Source organism: Oryctolagus cuniculus, chromosome 14 (genome assembly GCF_051225735.1).
Source record: "Oryctolagus cuniculus isolate XC-2025 breed Fujian yellow rabbit chromosome 14, ASM5122573v1, whole genome shotgun sequence".
Lineage (NCBI taxonomy): Eukaryota > Metazoa > Chordata > Mammalia > Lagomorpha > Leporidae > Oryctolagus > Oryctolagus cuniculus.
The window spans coordinates 11193482-11211821 of NC_142880.1; the positions used below are offsets into that span (position 1 = coordinate 11193482).

Here is an 18340-nt window from a genome sequence, read left to right on the forward strand (position 1 = left end):
AGCAGAGAGCTGGACTGGAAGAGGAGCAACCGGGACAGAATCCGGCACCCCAACTGGGATTAGAATCCGAGGTGCCAGCTCTGCAGGTGGAGGATTAGCCTAGTGAGCCACGGTGCCAGCCTTTGTGTATGTTTTGAAAGATTGTATTTTTAAAGATATTTTATTTATTTGAAAGACAGAGTAACGGAGGGAGAGGAAGGGGAGGGACAGAGAGAGAGAGAAGAGAGAAAGAGGCTGAGTTTCCATCTGTTGATTCACTCCCCAAATGGTTGCAACAGTTGGGGCTAGGCCAAAACAAAGCCAGGAACCTAGAACTCTGTCCAGGTCTCCCATGTGGATGGCAGAGGCCCAAGAACTTAGAGCATCTTTGTTGCTTTCCCAGTAGCATTAGCAGTGAGCTGGATGGGAAGCAGAGCAGCTGGGACTTGATTTGACACTCATATGGGATGCTGGTATCACAAGGATGGCTTAACCTGCTACTCCACAACACCAGCCCTGAAAGACTATGTTTTTAAAACATGTATCTTTGGCCCATTAATCTACATTATTGTCTGTCTACTTTGTATTACTATAGCAAAAATGTTGGAGGCTTGGTAACTTTATAAAGCAAAGAGGTTTATTTAGCTCAAAATTCTGGAGATTCAAATGCCCATATCTAGTGATGGCCTTCTTGTTGGCAGAATCTTGAATCAGTGCAGGACATCACATGTTGAGGTAGTGATCATGTGTGTGTCTCTTCTGGTCTCTCTCCTTTTCATACATCCACCAGTGATCAGTCAGGGGGGCTCTATACTGATGATTTTATCTAATCCTAATCACTTTCCAAAGCCCCCACTTGTAAACATCATAGTCAGATTAAGTTCCCACTCTCTTAATACCTCAAAATGGGGATTAAATTTGAATACATGAAGCCTGAGTGGACACACTCAAACTGTTGCTGTTACAAAATTTGTGGGCATACAGTTGTTAATAGAGTTCCTTTGTTATCCTTTTAATGTCCTTGGGATCTGTAATAATGTCCCCTTTAATTTGTTTCCTTTCTTTTTTCTGGGTTAACCTTTCTAGAGGCTTATCAATTTTACTAAACTTTTCAAAAACTCAGCTTTTGATTTTATTGATTCTATTGGCCTACTGATTTGATTTTATTCATTTCTGCTCTAATTTTGATTTTTTTTAGATTACTCTGGATTTAACTTTCTCTCTCTCTCTCTCTCTCTTTTTTTTTTTTTTTAGTTACCTAGGGTGAAAACTTAGATTGTTCATTTTAGGTTCATATTCTTTTCTAATCTATGCATTCATTGCTATAAAAGCCCTTCTAAGCACTGTTTTCACTACAGTACATGGTATTGGATAAGTTATATTTTCATTTTCATCTGGTTCTAAATATTTTAAAATCTCTCTTGAGGTTTCCTATTTGACCCATGTGTTATTTTAAAGTATATTGTTTAATCTTTAAATAGTTATGGATTTTCCCTCTATTTTTCTGTTACTTGTTTCTAGCTTAACTCCATTTTGATCTGACAGGAGACATAATATGACATCTATTCTTTTAAGTTTGTAAAGATATGTTCTATGGTCTGGGATATGGTCTATTTTGATGAACAACCCATCTGAACTTGAGAAGAATGTGCATTCTGCTGGTGTGGGATGAAGTAGCACAGTTGATTTATGATGTTGTTGAGATCAACCATGTCAATATTTACATTTTAGCCTGCTAGATCTATGTTTGATACAGTGGTGTTGAAGTTTCCAGTGATAATAGCATATTCATTTATTTCTTATATACTTTTATTAGTTTTGTCCTCACACATTTTAATGCTTTGTTGCTAGGTACATACACATTAAGAATTGTTATATCCCTTTGGGAAATTGACTCTTTCACTGTTATATAATGCTTCTGATAACTTCCATTGCTCTGAAGTCGTTTTTTTCTGAAACTGATATAATTACTTCTACTTTCTTTTGACTAGTGATAGCTTGTATAGTAGTCAGGATCCGCCAAGGTAGCAGAACCAATGAAAAATGGGAGTATATACCCATTGATAAATCACTTAACAACAGGGATGCATCCTGAGAAATGCAGCGTGAGGCAAGTTTGTCATAGTGTAAACACCACAAGGTATGCTTACAAAAACCTGGATGTCTATGTTAGTCATGCAACCTCATGATAAACATGAGGCATATGAGACTGCTGCTGGTGTAACATGGCATGCCATTTTCCAGTAAATTTTATACATGACTATGTATATATATGCATGTATAAATATGTATACATATAAATTTTGTATATGAATATGTATATAGAAATATACACATAAATAAAATGATGAGTTAGTTCATGTAATTGTGGAGGCTGGTGATGTAGCTCCAATCCAAACCTGAAATCCAAGGAATCAGAAGAGCTGTATTTTAGGTTCCAGTTTGAGTCTGGAGGACCCAAACCTGGAGAGCTGATAAAACAAATCCCAGTAAGAATATGAATGTCTGAGCACTAAGGAGTGGAGGTTAGAAGTGTGTTGAGATGGTAAGTCTCAAGTCTGAAGATCTGAGAAACATAAATACCATGTCTAGAGCAGGAAAAAATGATGTCCTAGCTTAAGCAGGAGAGCAAAATTGCTCTTTCTATACCTTTTTGTTCTTTGCAGACTCTCAGTGGATTAGCTGATGCTCAACTACACTGATAAGAGCAATCTTCTTTACTCAGTCTACAGATGCAAATGCTGATCTCATCCATAAACATTCTCAAAGGCGTATCCAGGAATAACAATGTTTTACCAGCTATCTGGGCTTTCCTTAGTTCTACCAAGGTGACACATAGAATTAATCATAAATTGCTAAATTCTATTGATGATTTTCTTGTTACCTCTTCTAACACCAAGTGCTTTCATAAACCACAGAAAAGCTGTTTTGATCATCATCAGAGGAAGTTTTGTTGAGCCCCATGGCAAGGATCAAGCTATTGTGGGATCTGCCTAATGCTTTGGGCAGGACTGATGCTGTATCTATTCCTGCTTCGTTACACTGTTTGAAGGAGAAACTCAGAAGTTCCTTACCCATGTCCTAGAGTCGCTTGTCTCTTCTCCTCAGCTCGTCTCTGTTGCTAGTTAAGCACAAGAGGCCTCTGAACCCATTCAGCACCCATGCACCTCAGACTTAACAAGGATGCAATTTGTTGGTAAGAAGATGAAGACTTCCATTAGCATAGACCTACTCCCTGTCTATGTGTGTGGTGATTTAAATCTTGGATTTCACCACTGCGTTCTTGGGCTCAGGCTTTCCCAGCAGCTACTTGGACAGGTTGGACATTATAGGTTGGAAATGTTGGGAAGTTGTGTTCAGTGGAGTAAACTTGGACCATGGGGAGACGCGAACTCTTAGATATTTTTCTATTTTTTTATGACCTCTACAAGATATCCCACATGACCAAGCAATGCTACACTCCCCAGAAAGCTGAGACCAGCTAGGAAATACATACTCTGTTAGTTGTTCCCTCTCTTTTCCTTTCTTATTTTACCTCACTATTGTGTTCCTGGAATTGCACCACAAGAAAATATATAGAACATGAACTTCTGCCTAGAACCTAATTTTCTTTGGGAACCAAGGAAAGAGACTATGATTTTTCCTAACATAACTATAAAAGTATTATTTTGAAATTAGGTTCATGTACAATATTGATAAAAATAAATTTTAAAAACTGGAAAGAAGAAAAAAAGTTATTAGAGAACGTCATGTTAATAAATGAAAAAGACACGTTTTGGAATGATAGCCAAGGCATGGATCCAGGGTAGAGGAAAACAATGGAAGTCTGCATAAGGCGTGTGCCAGAACTAAACGAAATTTATAGATTTTCTGATGTCTGTTATTCTGAAAAAGAATATGAAGAGGGTTTTGCTATGTAGCTTTTAGTGTTTTAGCAATATGTACATAGAGAACCAAGCAAATAAAAAAGAAGCAGTTATTAATTTCAGCAAAGGCAAACAGTGCATCATTAAGGAAAATTAATCAGAACCCAATTTAGCTCAACAGAGAACAAGATTACATAATTACAGTAAATTGAACACTAACTATGGATTAACAAAAAGTTGTAGCAAATATAATGGGACATGAGTAGAAGGCATATTGTGTAAGAGAGCTAAATCCTCATCTTCCCACAGAGGAAGTCAGTGAATAATGCCCACAATGCATAAATGAAAAAAAGTTGCCATAAATGCATATTACTTAGAAATATAGTAAATTCTCCCTTACATGTAGGAGCTAAAAATTTAAAAACAAAAAGAGAGAAATGTCTGTGTATATCAGTATTGCTGCAAATGTAGTTTTGTAAAACTTTGCCTTATACCTTTGTCAAACCAAGAGTAAGAATGTTATACTACTATAGTTTTAATGATCTGTGATTACTTTAAAATTTACTGTATATGGGTGAAATTGTCATTTTTCCATTCAATTATTGTTTATAGCTGTTGTATATATTCCCACTAAACTAGGATCTTTCTGCTTTTTACTTGTTAAACTTCTTATTCGGTGAAGCATTAAGCCTTTTTACTGTAATGTAATTTAAAAATATGTTACCTCAAGACTTAAAAAATAAGGGAGAAGGAAAAAGGGTATGAGGGAGGAGGAAAGGAAGGTAGGCAGGAAGGAACTATCATTATGTTCTTAGAATTGTATCTACAAAACACATTGAATCTGTTAAAAATTAATTAAAAATTAAAATAAAAATAACAACAAAAATATAGTAAATCCATGATAAGCAATTCAAGGAGCTAAAAATGGTTGCCACTGGGACAAAGAATGTTGAGGATGATCCAAGAACTACAGCTTTTCATTTTAAGTATTCAGATACATTGACCACTATTTTTAGTCATCTAATTGAATTATGTTCTTTTCCTTTTTTTTTTTTTTAGATTTTTATTTATTTATTTATTTGACAGACAGAGTTACAGACAGTGAGAGAGAGAGACAGAGAGAAAGGTCTTCCTTCCGTTGGTTCACCCCCCAATGGCTGCCGCAGCCGGCCCTACGCCAATCTGAAGCCAGGAGCCAGGTGCTTCCTCCTGGTCTCCCATGCAGGTGCAGGGCCCAAGCACTTGGGCCGTCCTCCACTGCCTTCCTGGACCACAGCAGACTGCTGGACTGGAGGAAGAGCAACCGGGACTAGAACCTAGTGCCCATATGGGATGCCAGCACCGCAGTTGGAGGTGGAGGATTAGCCAAGTGAGCCACGTCGCCGGGCCCTTGTTTCCATTTTTGAAAATAAGCTTTATTTGTTAGAACATTTTAGGTATATAGTAAACTTGGGAAGATAATCCGTATAGCCCACACCGTTTCCTCTGCTACAGACATCTAGTATGGTACATTCCTTACAACTAAAGGACATACACTAGTACACTATTATCAACTGAAGTCCATACTTTATTTCTATTTCTTTCCTATTCTTACGCTTTTAATGTCCTGTTTCTGTACCTACCCTAAGTAGAAAGCTACCTAGAGTACCACATTATGCTTGTTTTGTCACCTTAGGCCCCCTTATGGCTGCTAACATTGCTTAGACCTCTCTTCATTTTCATAATCTTGGCAGTTGTGAGGAGTTCTAGTCAAGTATTTTGTAAGATGGTTTGCTCTTGGATTTTTTTCTGGTGTTTTTCTTGTGATCATTTGGGGGTTATGGTGTTTTTAGGTGTACCATGGTTCAAAATTGGTTTGTACCCACCAAAACTCATGTTGACTCTTGATTCCCAATGTCACACTATTGAGAGGAAGTGAGGGCTTTAAGAGGTGATTAGATCTTTTCAGAGAGAGGTCTTGTGGGATTGGATTAGTTGCTGCAAGAGTAGGTTGTAAAGCCATCCTGCCATCCCCTCAGTCTCTCACACAGGTGCTTCCTTCCTGCATGCACCCACTTCCCTTTCCTCTTCTCCACCCTGAACAGACACTGCACAAGACCCTTTACTAGAAGCTGGTGGAGCCACTCTTAGACTTCCACGCCCCTAGAAACATGAGCCAAAATAAACCCCTTTTCTTTATGACTTACCCAGTCTTAGGGATTTGTGTTATACCAACACAAAACAGACTAAGATAAAGGGGCATTATCATCACATGATATCCATATGCTTCCAACATAGCTTATCATTGTTGGTGCTGAACTTGACCATCTGTCTGGTAGAGTTTGACAGATTTCTCCACTATAAATTTACTCTTCTCCCCCCAGCCCCATCTCTTCCTGACTATACTCTCCATCAACTTTTTTAAAAGATTATTTATTTATTTATTTGAGAGTAGAGTTACAGAGAGAGGGAGAGACAGAGAGAAAGTCTTCCATCTGCTGGATCACTCCCTAAATGGCCACAATGGCCGGAGCTGGGCTTATCTGAAGTCAGCAGCCGGGAGCCTCTCCTGGATCTCCCATTCAGGTGCAAGAGCCCAAACACTTGGGACATCTTCTACTACTATCCCAGTCCATAGCAGAGAGCTGGATTGGGAGAGTAGCAGTCGGGACATGAACCAGCACCCATATGGGATGCTAGCACCACAGGAACATACCACGCCACAATGCCAGACCCTCTCCCTCAACTTTTAAACCTAGTCATGAGTCATGTGACAATAGTTTGTTCAATGATGGATCACATACAGGATGGTGGTCCTATAGGATTATAATAGATCTGAAAAATTCTTGTCATCTATTGATGTAATAGAAGTTATCATATCATGTGTTGGTGGGGATGCTGGTATAAACAAAACCACTGTACTGCCAGTGATATGAAAGGATAACACACACAATTATGCACAGTAGATTTATCTCACAATGGCAATAAGTGACTATGATTTATGATTAATCAGTTTATGTATTTTTTGTTTTGTGCTTTTTGTCACTATTTTAGAGTGTACTCCTTCTACTTATGAAAAAAAAGTTAACTGTGAAATAGTCTCAGGCAGCTTCTTAAGGAGATGTCTAGAGAAGGTGTTATCGTAGGAGATGACAAAATCCATGCATGTTATTGTCCCTGAAGAACTTCCAGTGGGACAAATTGTGGAGGTCAATGACAGTGATATTGATAAATCTGATACAGTGTAGGCCTAGGCCAATGTTTGTGATTGTGTCTTAGTTTATACTAAAAAATTAAAATAATTTTAATATAAAAAGCCTATGGAATAATGATATAAAGAAAGAATATTTTTACAGTTGTACAATGTATTTGTGTTTTGAGGTAACTGCTATTATAAGAGTTGAATTTTTTTTAAAAAGAGTTGAGTTAAAAATAATTACATTTATGAAGCAAAAAGTTACAGTAAGCTAGCATTAACTTATTATTCTAAAAATTTATTTATTTATTTGAAAGTCAGAGTTACAGAGAGAGAGAGAGCCTTCCATCCACTGTTTCATTTCCCAGATGGCCACAACAGCTAGGGGTGAGCCAGGCTGAATTAAGCAGTTAGCATCCACATCTCCCACAAAGGTGGTAGGAACCCAAGTACTTGGACCATCTTTTGCTGCTTTTCCAAGACCATTAACAGGGAGCTGGATTTGAAGTGATATAGCTGGAACACTAATTGGTGCCCATATGGGATGCCAGCATTATAGGCAGTGGGTTTACCTGCTATGCCACAGTTCTGGTCCCTCAAGTTATTATTGAGAAAAAAATTTTTGGTAAATTTAGTGTAGCCTATGAGTACAGTAACATCTTCTAGGTCTTCATATTCAACCCCTACTCACTCACTGACTCATCCAAAGAAACTTCTAGTCCTGTAAGCTCTGAACATGGTCAGTGCCTACCATGGATTAAGCTTGATTTGATTCCTGAATTCATGCAGGACTTTAAACTCCAAAGTCCTAAGTTAATGGTCCTAAGAGGAAAGAAGTTTAACTCAATTTTGATATTTAGGAGCAGAGCCTGTGGGAGATCCTCAGATCACTGTGGACATGCTCTTGGAACATGGTTTTCATGAGAAGATTCATTGTAAAGACCTGAGATGTCCCAACTGCTCTAGCTGCCTCCTGGCTTGTCGTTTAACCTTCCTCTGCATGGACTCTGCCATTGTCATCTGTTGCCTACATCAGAGGGTAAACCATGGGGCCATCCAATCTTGGAAGTCAACCTCCAAAACTGTGAGCTTAATTATACATTTTCTCTTTTATTTTAAAATGTGTTTTCATTTTTTTGAAAGATTTATTTATTCATTTGAAAGACAGAGTTATAGAGAGGTAGAGGCAGAGACAGTGAGAGAGGTGTTCCATCTGCTGTTTCACTCCCCAAATGGTTGCTCTCGGAGTAGACTAGGAGCACTTGGCTAAGTGTGTATTAAGTTGTGGCATCTAGGTTTGTGTGAGTTCTATGATGTTCACGCAAAAATGAAATCACCCCTCTATGCATTTCTCAGAAAGTATCCCCATCATTAAGCAACACATGGTTTTGTATACATGTGCTATTTTGATGGCATTTAGAGTTACTAAAAATAGGTTGGAATGTTTCAATCTTTCATTTGTGAATTACGTGATGCATTCCTAGAACTATGGGCAGCAGCATGCAAACATGCAAGAAAGGTAGCCAGAGTGAGCATAGGAGGGCAAGCACCCAGGGAGAAGCAGAGCTGCCTGTGGTGTGTCAGCATGAGCTGGAACAAAACTGTCATGGGGTTCAGGACTTGCTACAAATTGGAGGTGCCTACATGGGATAGACTTCTGTGAGTGGTGGTGTCTAAGGGCCCAGATGTGAGATGTGAGATTGACTAAGATCCCACAAAGCATTGAAGCAGACTGGTCAGAGACAGTTCCTAGGCAAGAGGTTTGGGTATCAGAAAGTTAGGAGGTCTAACTAGATAAGGAGATGGATAATGGTTCAGGAAATTGGGCCAGGAGTCTGAATAAGAGGGAGAGCACCTCTGAGGAAAACAAGCAAACAAAAGAAAATTTGGAGTAAAGACTTTTTGATTCAGACTGGAGGTTATTTCTAAAAACAGGAGCCAAGCTCAGTGTTGGCTACTTAGAGGTTTCTGCTGTAGTCCTTGAGGCTAGGCTGGATCTCTGGCTGGAGTGGGCAATGAGGAAGCAGTGTTTCTGATGTGGTATAAATTATATCTTGGTGACGTATGCCATAAAGTTTCAATAAAATGACGCAGTTAACATTTTATGTGTTTGATAAATTGAAGCTGGTATTCCTTCCATCTCCAGAAGTGTATAAGCCACTATTTTGAGCCAGAAGGAATAAAAAAGCCCATTTTCTTCTGGGATATTTTTCTAGAACTGATGGCCTCTACAACAATAATCAAAATTGCTTTCCCACATAGTTTTAGAAGAGACAGTGGAAGGTGGCAGTGCTTGTTGCCAGAACTCTGTCTAATCAAAATCACTCCTTCCAGGCTGGGACGTCATTCTTACGCAGCTGGGGGAACCTGATCCATTAGTAACCACCCCTCTCCTGCCTCTGTTTATCCAGCCATGAAAGTGACTGGGTAGAAGCAGCTGTTTATCTTCATGGGCGGGGTGGTTGCGGGAGAGCTGGCTGCTATTCCATTAAATGTTGAAATAGTTAAACCTTATACCCACCTGTCAGCTGTCCTAGAACTCGACAAAGGGGCAGGACTGTAAGATAAAGAAGGCCCAGAGTCTTTCATCAGAAGCTGCCATTTTAGTGAAGAATTGAAGCCAGGACACAGCCTCCGATTAGGATAACCAGGCGATATTGGGGAATCTCTCAGGGGAGTATCTGATTCAATCTTGGGGGTAGTAAGGCTTGTTGCAATAATGATATGATGAAAGAAAAGCAAATATGCACTCAGATAAAGGAGAGATTTTACTCAAGAGAGTTATTGGAAATGAGGAAGGGAGACAATTGCAATGGGAAGAATGTGTCAAACATAAGACCTGCAAACATGAAAGATCAGGCAGAAAGGGATTTTTTTTCTTTTTTTACAGAGAGGGAGACAAAGATTAGAAGGGAATAGCTATGAGGAGTGGAATGAGCATGCAGCGTGAGTGTTCTGTGGATCCAGGAATGGATTTTCTGTGTTTGCGTTCCCCTGGAAAGGCTGTTAGGAGGGACTATTCTACAGACCAATACTCAAGGGTGGGGCAAAGGTCAGGACCCTGCGATGGAAGAGAAGCCTGAATGAAAGTTGGCCAAGTTCTACGTTTGACCATATTAGGACAAACAGTTCAGCTAATCACTAAGACACAAATGATGAGAATCTGAGGGTCTGTGCACGACCTTGCCATACATCAACAAGTTAGGAGAGGCTTGGTAATGCTTCCCTAAGTCACAAAAAGAGGGATGGCTCTTGGCAGAAAGCCTTCTCTGGGAACACAAAGCATGCATGTATATCGGGTGATATTATTAATAGTAGCTATTTTTCAAGAATATAGGGCTCAGGGCAAGTTCATCATGATCAATTTCTAAAGTGATTCTGTTAAGCAAATCAAGTAGGTGTTCAACAGAGAGTGACAGCCACCAGGTAGGTAAAACGTGGCACATTCAAGAGGAATGGGTGTGGCTGATTCTAGAAGTAGGAGGCCACAAGAAGGCTGATGAAGCAATTCAGAAAGCTGTGTTCTCTTGGATCAAGGAGTGGCAGTCAAACACACAGGTAAATGATGTTTTGTGAGATGGAGTAAAGTTGCTGTAAAAGGCAATCCAGGTAGTGGAGCTATAAAACTACTGAAGAGGCTTCTTCTGAGAGAAAGGGCACCTCAGTCAAGACAGCAGTCAGAGCAGTAATCAGATCAAGAGGATGGGCACTCAATTTGATCAAAGACATCAAGTCTTTATATCCAGAAGGCCAAGAGGCAGAACTCCATAAAATAGATCATTTTGAGCCAGTTAGAAGACTATAAATTCTCTGTAATGCTATACTGCACCACCATGTTCATATTGTTGGTTTTTAAAAAATTATTGTTATTTATTCGAAAGCCAGAGTGACAGAGAAAGAGGGAAAGACAGAGAGAAAGAGATCTTCCACCTGCTCCTTCACTCCCCAAATGGTCACAACAGCTAGGGTAGGGGCAGGCCAGAGCCAGGATCCTGGAACTTCATCTAAGTCTTACATATGGAGGTCAGGATCCCAAATACTTGGACCATCCTTCACTGATTTCCTAGGTGCATTACCAGGGAGCTGGATTGGATGTGGAGCATCTGGGACTCCACCTGGTGCTCTGATATTGGATGCCACAGTCATAGGTAGAGGCTTAACCCACTGTACCACAATGCTGGCCCCTAAAATTATCTTTTAATTCCATTTTATGTGCACTTTTTGAAGTATCCTTATACATCACTCTAGAGATCGAATATCTCTTCAATAATTTTCTCTTTTAGAGGCAGCTTTATAGTTTTCTCAAAGGTATACTCCCATTTCCATCCCCAGACATGATCTCCAGAGAAATTTTCCTAAATATTGCATCTGATAAATGAAACTACATCTTCCTGAAAGTGTCCTCAAAATGAAGACTACATTTCTTTTAAAAAAAAGTAAAATGAATTTTGGCCAATATCTGTTTAACATAGTTAATGCCAGCAAATATTAATAATAAGCCAGTAGAGTTTGTTTTTGTTTTGTTTTGCTTGTTTCCATAGGTGAACTTGATTAGGAAACCATCCTCCTTCTTACCATTGGTTAGTTTTTGACAATGCTATAGATAAACTTTAATATTAATCTTTCTTAATAGACCCTCTGTCTGAGTCCATTTCCCATTGCCATAAAAGAATACATGAGACTGGGCACTTTATAAAGCAAAGAGGTTTCTTCTGGCTCATAGTTCTAGAAATTCAAGAGCATGGTGCTGGCATATGCTTGGCTTGTGGCTCTCTGGACCTCATGCCAGAGAGCAGCAGAACAGGTAGAACATGTGAACAAAGGAAACACAAGGGTAACCATGTTTTAAAACAACTTACTTTTGTGGTAACTAACCCAGTGACATGAGAAAGATATTAATCCATCTTAAAGGGCCCACTTACCAACACTGCTACATTGGTAACCACATTTCAATATGAGTTTTGGTGGGCACAAGTCACAACATAGACTCTACATTCATCTAACAGTTATCAAGTCACTGCAACATTCTGAGAAATGTACTGGGTACCAGGACTACAAGAATGAGTATGACAACACTTGTATGTCCAAAGTTTTCATTAAGAAAAAGATAAGCACCCATACAATAGTTCAATAATTTTATATCTATGTATACTATACTAATTTATGAATTAAGATCTGAGTTCTTTCCTGATTTATGATTGCCTCCCACCCCTGGCTTGTTTTGATATGGCTGGGAAACTACAAGCATTCTCTGTGTTTAAAGAAATGTTTATTTATATATTTGGAAGGCAGAGTTACGCTAAGAGGGGGAGACTAAGAGGGAGAGAGAGATCTTGGTTTACTTTCCAGATGGCCGCAATGACCAGGACTGGGCCAGGCTGAAGCCAGGAGCCTGCATCTCCATCCAGGTTTCCCATGTGAGTGGCACTTGAGCCGTCTTCCACTGCTTTCCCAGGCACATTATCAGGTAAGCTGGATAGGAAGTGGAACAGCCAAGACTTGAACTGGTGCACATAAGGAATTTGGGCATTGCAGGCAGTGGCTTAACCTGCTGCACTGCAGCACTGGCCCCCATTCTGATTTTTTAAAGGGTTGTACATAAACAATAAAGAAAATAAGACAGACACATCATGTGACCTGAAGAAGCACAAATATACCAGCTACTTCTTATAGAAAAAAAATTCCCTTACTCCTATTGTAGACCTATAATTATTCAATGAAGTCCCTCAAAATCACTTGCGGGCTTCATACGTTACTTTACATTCACATACCAGATGGGATCCTGGCATTGGTATTTTCACCAGATTTGGGTTATTTACCTGTTTGGTGGTTGACAAGCTCTGTTCCACACACTTTCCCTAAGACAGTTCCCAGAACACTTACCTGGGTTTACAGAGAATTTTAGCAAGGTCTTTTTTTCATTGACACACCTTACCCTGTGTATCATAGGATAGTCCTCTCATCTTATTTCATGCACCTTGACTGGGTGGCCCTACCTCTTATATAATAATGTTTTAGTTAATATAGCTAGTTCTTTGAAAGCCATGAAAACACATTTGCATACAGTCTATAAATTGATCCTAATTTAAAGGGGCCTAGGATTACTGCTTCACAGAGAAAGAAACTAAAGTTCGGGAGGAGTCAAATAGTTCAAGGTCATAGAGGATTTCTAACTCCTATTTCATTGTTCTCTTTCAACACCGTCTCCTACTTACTTTTTCTGATTCTCTGCTGAAACAGACTACACAGTCTATTCTTACTACCCAGTAGCAAAATTTCATTACATTCCATAAATCTGTTAGCTAAAGAATGTAATTCCTGTTTAACTTGAGAGCCTGTATGTCTTAAGGCAGACTTGTGTTACAATAATTCCTTTAATTTGCAAGCACTTTTTCACATATATTATGTACTTGAAATAAACTACATGCTAACTCCTACTTGGGTATAAATGGTGGAAAAAAGTATCTCTCTAGAGCATTATTCAACATAAAGCTCATGAAATAATTTGCAGAGGCACAAGGTTCATCTTGCCTAAGCAAATTAAACAATTTTGTTAACCCTGATGTCTTTTGTTAGAAGTGAAATTTATGATAACTGTATTGGCTCTGCACTACAGAGTACCCAGAAGTCTTTGTTTGCTCTCAGCTACAGCTATTTATACCCCAGGATGTTGATATTCTCCTACTTAATAAAAAAGTATTACAACTAAAAATAAATATAAATGCATGTGGGTATGCAAAGCCAAAGCAAAAGAACAGAACAAGGAATTATTTATATGTATTTTGGATATATTCTTCCTTCTTTCTAATAGTCTTTAATTTTTTGACCACTCATTATATTCAGAAGATATCATAAGAGATATAACTTGAATACATCTCTTTTAGATTGTGTATTTGTCCAGTCTCATTAACAGTAAGTTTGGATAATATATGAACTAATAGTCATGCCCCAAGAATATGCTATTTTAGAAACAAATTCCTGAGTTTTGTCAGCCAATAGAGAAGCTATTTGGGGCTAATAAGTAACATCAGCCAAAAGAGGGGCTATTTGGTACTAAGAAGCATTTTGAACAGAATATTGGAGGCATTCAAGTTCAGACATTTCTCAGTTCTTGGGAAGGATTGGTTCCAGGACCCTCTTCAGATACCAAAATCTATAGATGCTGACGTCCTTTAAGTAAAATGGTATAGTACTTGTGTATAGCCTATGCACACCTTCCCATACACTTTAAATTATTTCTAGGTTACAAATGATGACTAATAGGATATAAATGCTACATAAATAGTTATTATACTATATTGTTTGGGAAATTATAACCTAAAAATATCTAATTATTTAGTATAGATGCTTCTTTTTCAAATATATGTAGTTTTTTTTTCTATCTCATTTTGTGCAAGTTTTTTTTTAACTTTTATTTAATAAATATAAATTTCCAAAGTACAGCTTTTGGATTACAGTGGCTTCCCTGCCCTAATAACTTCCCTCCCACCTACAACCCTCCCATCTCCCGCTCCCTCTCCCATTCACATCAAGATTGATTTTCAATTATCTTTATATACAGAAGATCAATTTAGTATATATTAAGTAAAAATTTCATCAGTTTGCACCCACACAAAAACACAAAGTATACTCTTTGAGTACTAGTTATAGCATTAACTCACATTGTACAACATGTTAAGGACAGAGATCCTACATGAGGAGTAAGTGCACAGTGACTCCTGTTGTTGACTTAACAATTGACACTCTTGTTGATGGTGTCAGTAATCACCCGAGGGTCTTGTCATGAGTTGCCAAGGCTATGGAAGGGTTTTGAGTTTGCCAACTCTGATCTTATTTAGATAAGGTCATAGTCAAAGTGGAAGTTCTCTCCTCCCTTCAGAGAAAGGTACCTCCTTTGATGGCCCATTCTTTCCACTGGGGTCTCACTCACAGAGATTCTATTCATTTTTATTTATTTATTTATTTATTTTGCCAGTGTATCTTGGCTTTCCATGCCTGAAATACTCTCATGGGCTCTTCAGCCAGATCCAAATGCCTTAAGGGCTGATTCTAAAGCCAGAGTGCTGTTTAGGACGTCTGCCATTCTATGAGTCTGTTGTGTATCCCGCTTCCCATGTTGGATTGTTCTTTCCTTTTTAATTCTATCAGTTAGTATTAGCAGACACTAGTCTCAATTATGTGAACCCCTTGACTCTCAATCCTATCACTATGATCAATCGTGAACTGAAACCGATCACTTTGACCAGTGAGGTGGCCTTGGCACATGCCACCTTGATAGGATTGAATTGGAATCCCCTGGCACGCTTCCAACTCCACCATTTGGGGCAAGTCCGATTGAGCATGTCCCAAATTGCACATCTCCTCCCTCTCTTATTCCCACTCCTATATTCAACAGGGATCACTTTTCAGTTAAATTTAAACACCTAAGAATAATTGTGTGTTAATTAAAGAGTTCAACCAATAGTAATAAGTAGAACAAAAAAATACTAAAATGGATAAAGTATTAAGTTGTTCATCAACAGTCGGGACAAGGACTGATCAAGTCACTGTTTCTCATAGTGTTCATTTCACTTCAACAGGTTTCCTTTTTGGTGCTCGGTTAGTTGTCACCAATCAGGGAGAACATATGATATTTGTCCTTTTGGGACTGGCTTATTTCACTCAGCATGATGTTTTCCAGATTCCTCCATTTTGTTGCAAATGACTGGGTTTCATTGTTTTTTAATGCTGTATAGTATTCTATAGAATTATGTCCCATAATTTCTTTATCCAGTCTTCTGTTGATGGGCTTTTAGGTTGATTCCAGGTCTTAGCTATTGTGAATTGAGCTGCAATAAACATTAATGTGCAGACAGCTTTTTTGTTTGCCAATTTAATTTCCTTTGGGTAAATTCCAAGGAGTGGGATGGCTGGGTTGTCTGGTAGGGTTATATTCAGGTTTCTGAGGAATCTCCAAACTAACTTCCATAGTGGCTTGACCAGTTTGCATTCCCACCAACAGTGTGTTAGTGTCCCTTTTTCCCCACATCCTCGCCAGCATCTGTGGTTGGTAGATGTCTGTATGTGAGCCATTCTAACTGGGGTGAGGTGGAACCTCATTGTGGTTTTGATTTGCATTTCCCTGATTGCTAGTGATCCTGAACAATTTTTCATGTGTCTGTTGGCCATTTGGATTTCCTCTTTTGAAAAATGTCTATTGAGGTCCTTGGCCCATCTCTTAAGTGGGTTGTTTGTTTTGTTGTTGTGGAGTTTCTTGATCTCTTTGTAGATTCTGGTTATTAATCCAAATATATATAGTTTTTAAAGGGTTTATTTATTTATTTGAAAGGCAGAGTTAGAGAGAGGCAGAGACAGAGATAGAGAGAGAGAGGTCTCCCATCTGCTGGGTCATTCCACAGATTGCTGCAATGGCCAGAGCTTCTCTTTTCCGAAGCCATGAGCCAGGAGCTTCCTCTGGGTATCCCACGTGGTTGCAGGGACCCACGGACTTTGGTCATCTTCCAGTGCTTTCTAACAGAGAGCTAACAGAGAGCTGGATCAGAAGTGGAGCAGCTGGGACTTGAACTGGCGCCCATATGGGATGCTGCAACACAGCATTGGCCTCTCAAATATTTTTTATTGGTTTCAGGTTGGTTAAACCTGAAGATGCACAGCCCACAGGTATGGGGGACCAATTGTATTATAAAGATTTTTACTAATTAAAACCATGGCAGGGGCCAGCATTGTGATGCATTAGGGTAAGTCATTATTTGTGCCACTGGCATCCCATATGAGCACTAGTTCAAATCCTGGCTGTTCCACTTTCAGTACAGCTCCCTGATAATTCACCTGGGAAATCAGCAGAAGATGGTCCAAGTATCTGGGCCCCTGCCACCCATGAGGGAGACCAGAATGGAATTACCAGCTCCTGACTTCAGGCTGGCCCAGCCTTGGCCATTGTGGCTATTTGGCAAATGAATCAGCTGATGGAAGATCTTCCTCTGTCTCCCTCCCTCTCTCTGTAACTGCCTTTCAAATAAATGAATAAATATTTATAAAAATAAAATAAAACAAATGCAACATGAGAATAGCTTTTTTGAGGTTTCTAGGAAAGAGGATTTCATATACTTCCATGGTGAATTCCAAAAGGCTGGCCTCTTTCCACAGTTATTTTGTCAGATAAGAGAAACCAACTTTAGGATGCAGGTGAAGATATAAAGACAGAGAAGTAACTAAAAAAACAATAACAACAACAACAACAAAAATCATCTTTATCATGACATGTTTAAGATGCTGAATCCAGTGAGTCCTGAATCCCACACTGTATTTTTTAATTAATTAAAATTTTAATTATTTGAGAAGCAGAGAGACTGAGATAGAAAGAGACACATGGAGAGATACAGAGAGTTCCCATATGCTGATTTACTCCTAAATGTCCACAAAACCAGGAGTTGGGAACTCAGTCCAGGTCTCCAACATGTGTAGTAGGTACCCCATTACTTGATCTATCACCTGCTGCCTCCCAGATTATGCATCAGCAGGAAACTGAAATTGGGAGAAGAATCAGGCCTGGAACACAGGTGCTTTGAAATGAGACATGAGTATCTTAACTGCTAAGCTACATGGCAACCCAGTCTGTGCCATGGACTTAATCTATTCAACCAGTAAGTCTTCTTTATTGCTTAAGTTGGGTTCAGTTGGATTTCCACTACTTGCAACATAAAGTATTTTAAAATAACCACATAGCTTTTTTTTACTTGAATGTTCCCATCAAACTTTGTTAAGAAAGGACATCTAAACTAGCAGTTACAATCAAGATTTTGTAAGCTAGTGGCAGACTGGGCAAGCTGTAACCCATCTGTAAATTTCTTCCCTAATTAACTTCATTTCTGTCTGTGTGTAGTATAGTTTCATGTGTAATACATGTTGCTAATTGTGCTGAGAAATATGATCATTTCTGAAGAAACAGTAGGATTACAACCAAAGGCCCAAGATGCAAGGATGGTTTGAACACTCATTGCCCTACTTAACATCCGAGAAAGTTACAGAAGAGAGCTCATTGGTAACACACCTTAGGGTGAAAAGTAGAGAAGCCATATAACATGATACTCTTTTTGTAAAGTTAAAGACAAAATAAAAATATTACTTGATTACTATTTGTAAATGCACTAGGAATATGTAAAAAGGAGAGCAAGGGGGTTATGAAACATGATGCTGAAGGATGACTGCATTGGATTGGAGCTGATAGCCATTGCAAGCTTTTATCAAGGTTCTCACTTTTGTCTTTAGCAGTCTTTTACAGATATTTATTACTTTTAAAAAATTAATTATTGAATGATTT

General features: G+C 38.8%; 1 long non-coding RNA gene across 5 annotated transcripts in view; it reads left to right on the forward strand.

Moving 5' to 3' along the window:
* LOC103349541 (uncharacterized) overlaps nucleotides 1-18340 on the forward strand; it is a 156624-nt gene that overhangs the window by 64034 nt on the left and 74250 nt on the right. For 3 of the 5 annotated variants that reach the window (XR_016220455.1, XR_016220456.1, XR_011381867.2), the window contains one exon: nucleotides 7881-8104. The exons of the other annotated variants lie outside the window; for them this stretch is intronic. This is a non-coding gene — a long non-coding RNA (uncharacterized LOC103349541). The remainder of the gene's footprint in view (nucleotides 1-7880; nucleotides 8105-18340) is intronic. 5 annotated transcript variants of the gene reach the window in all.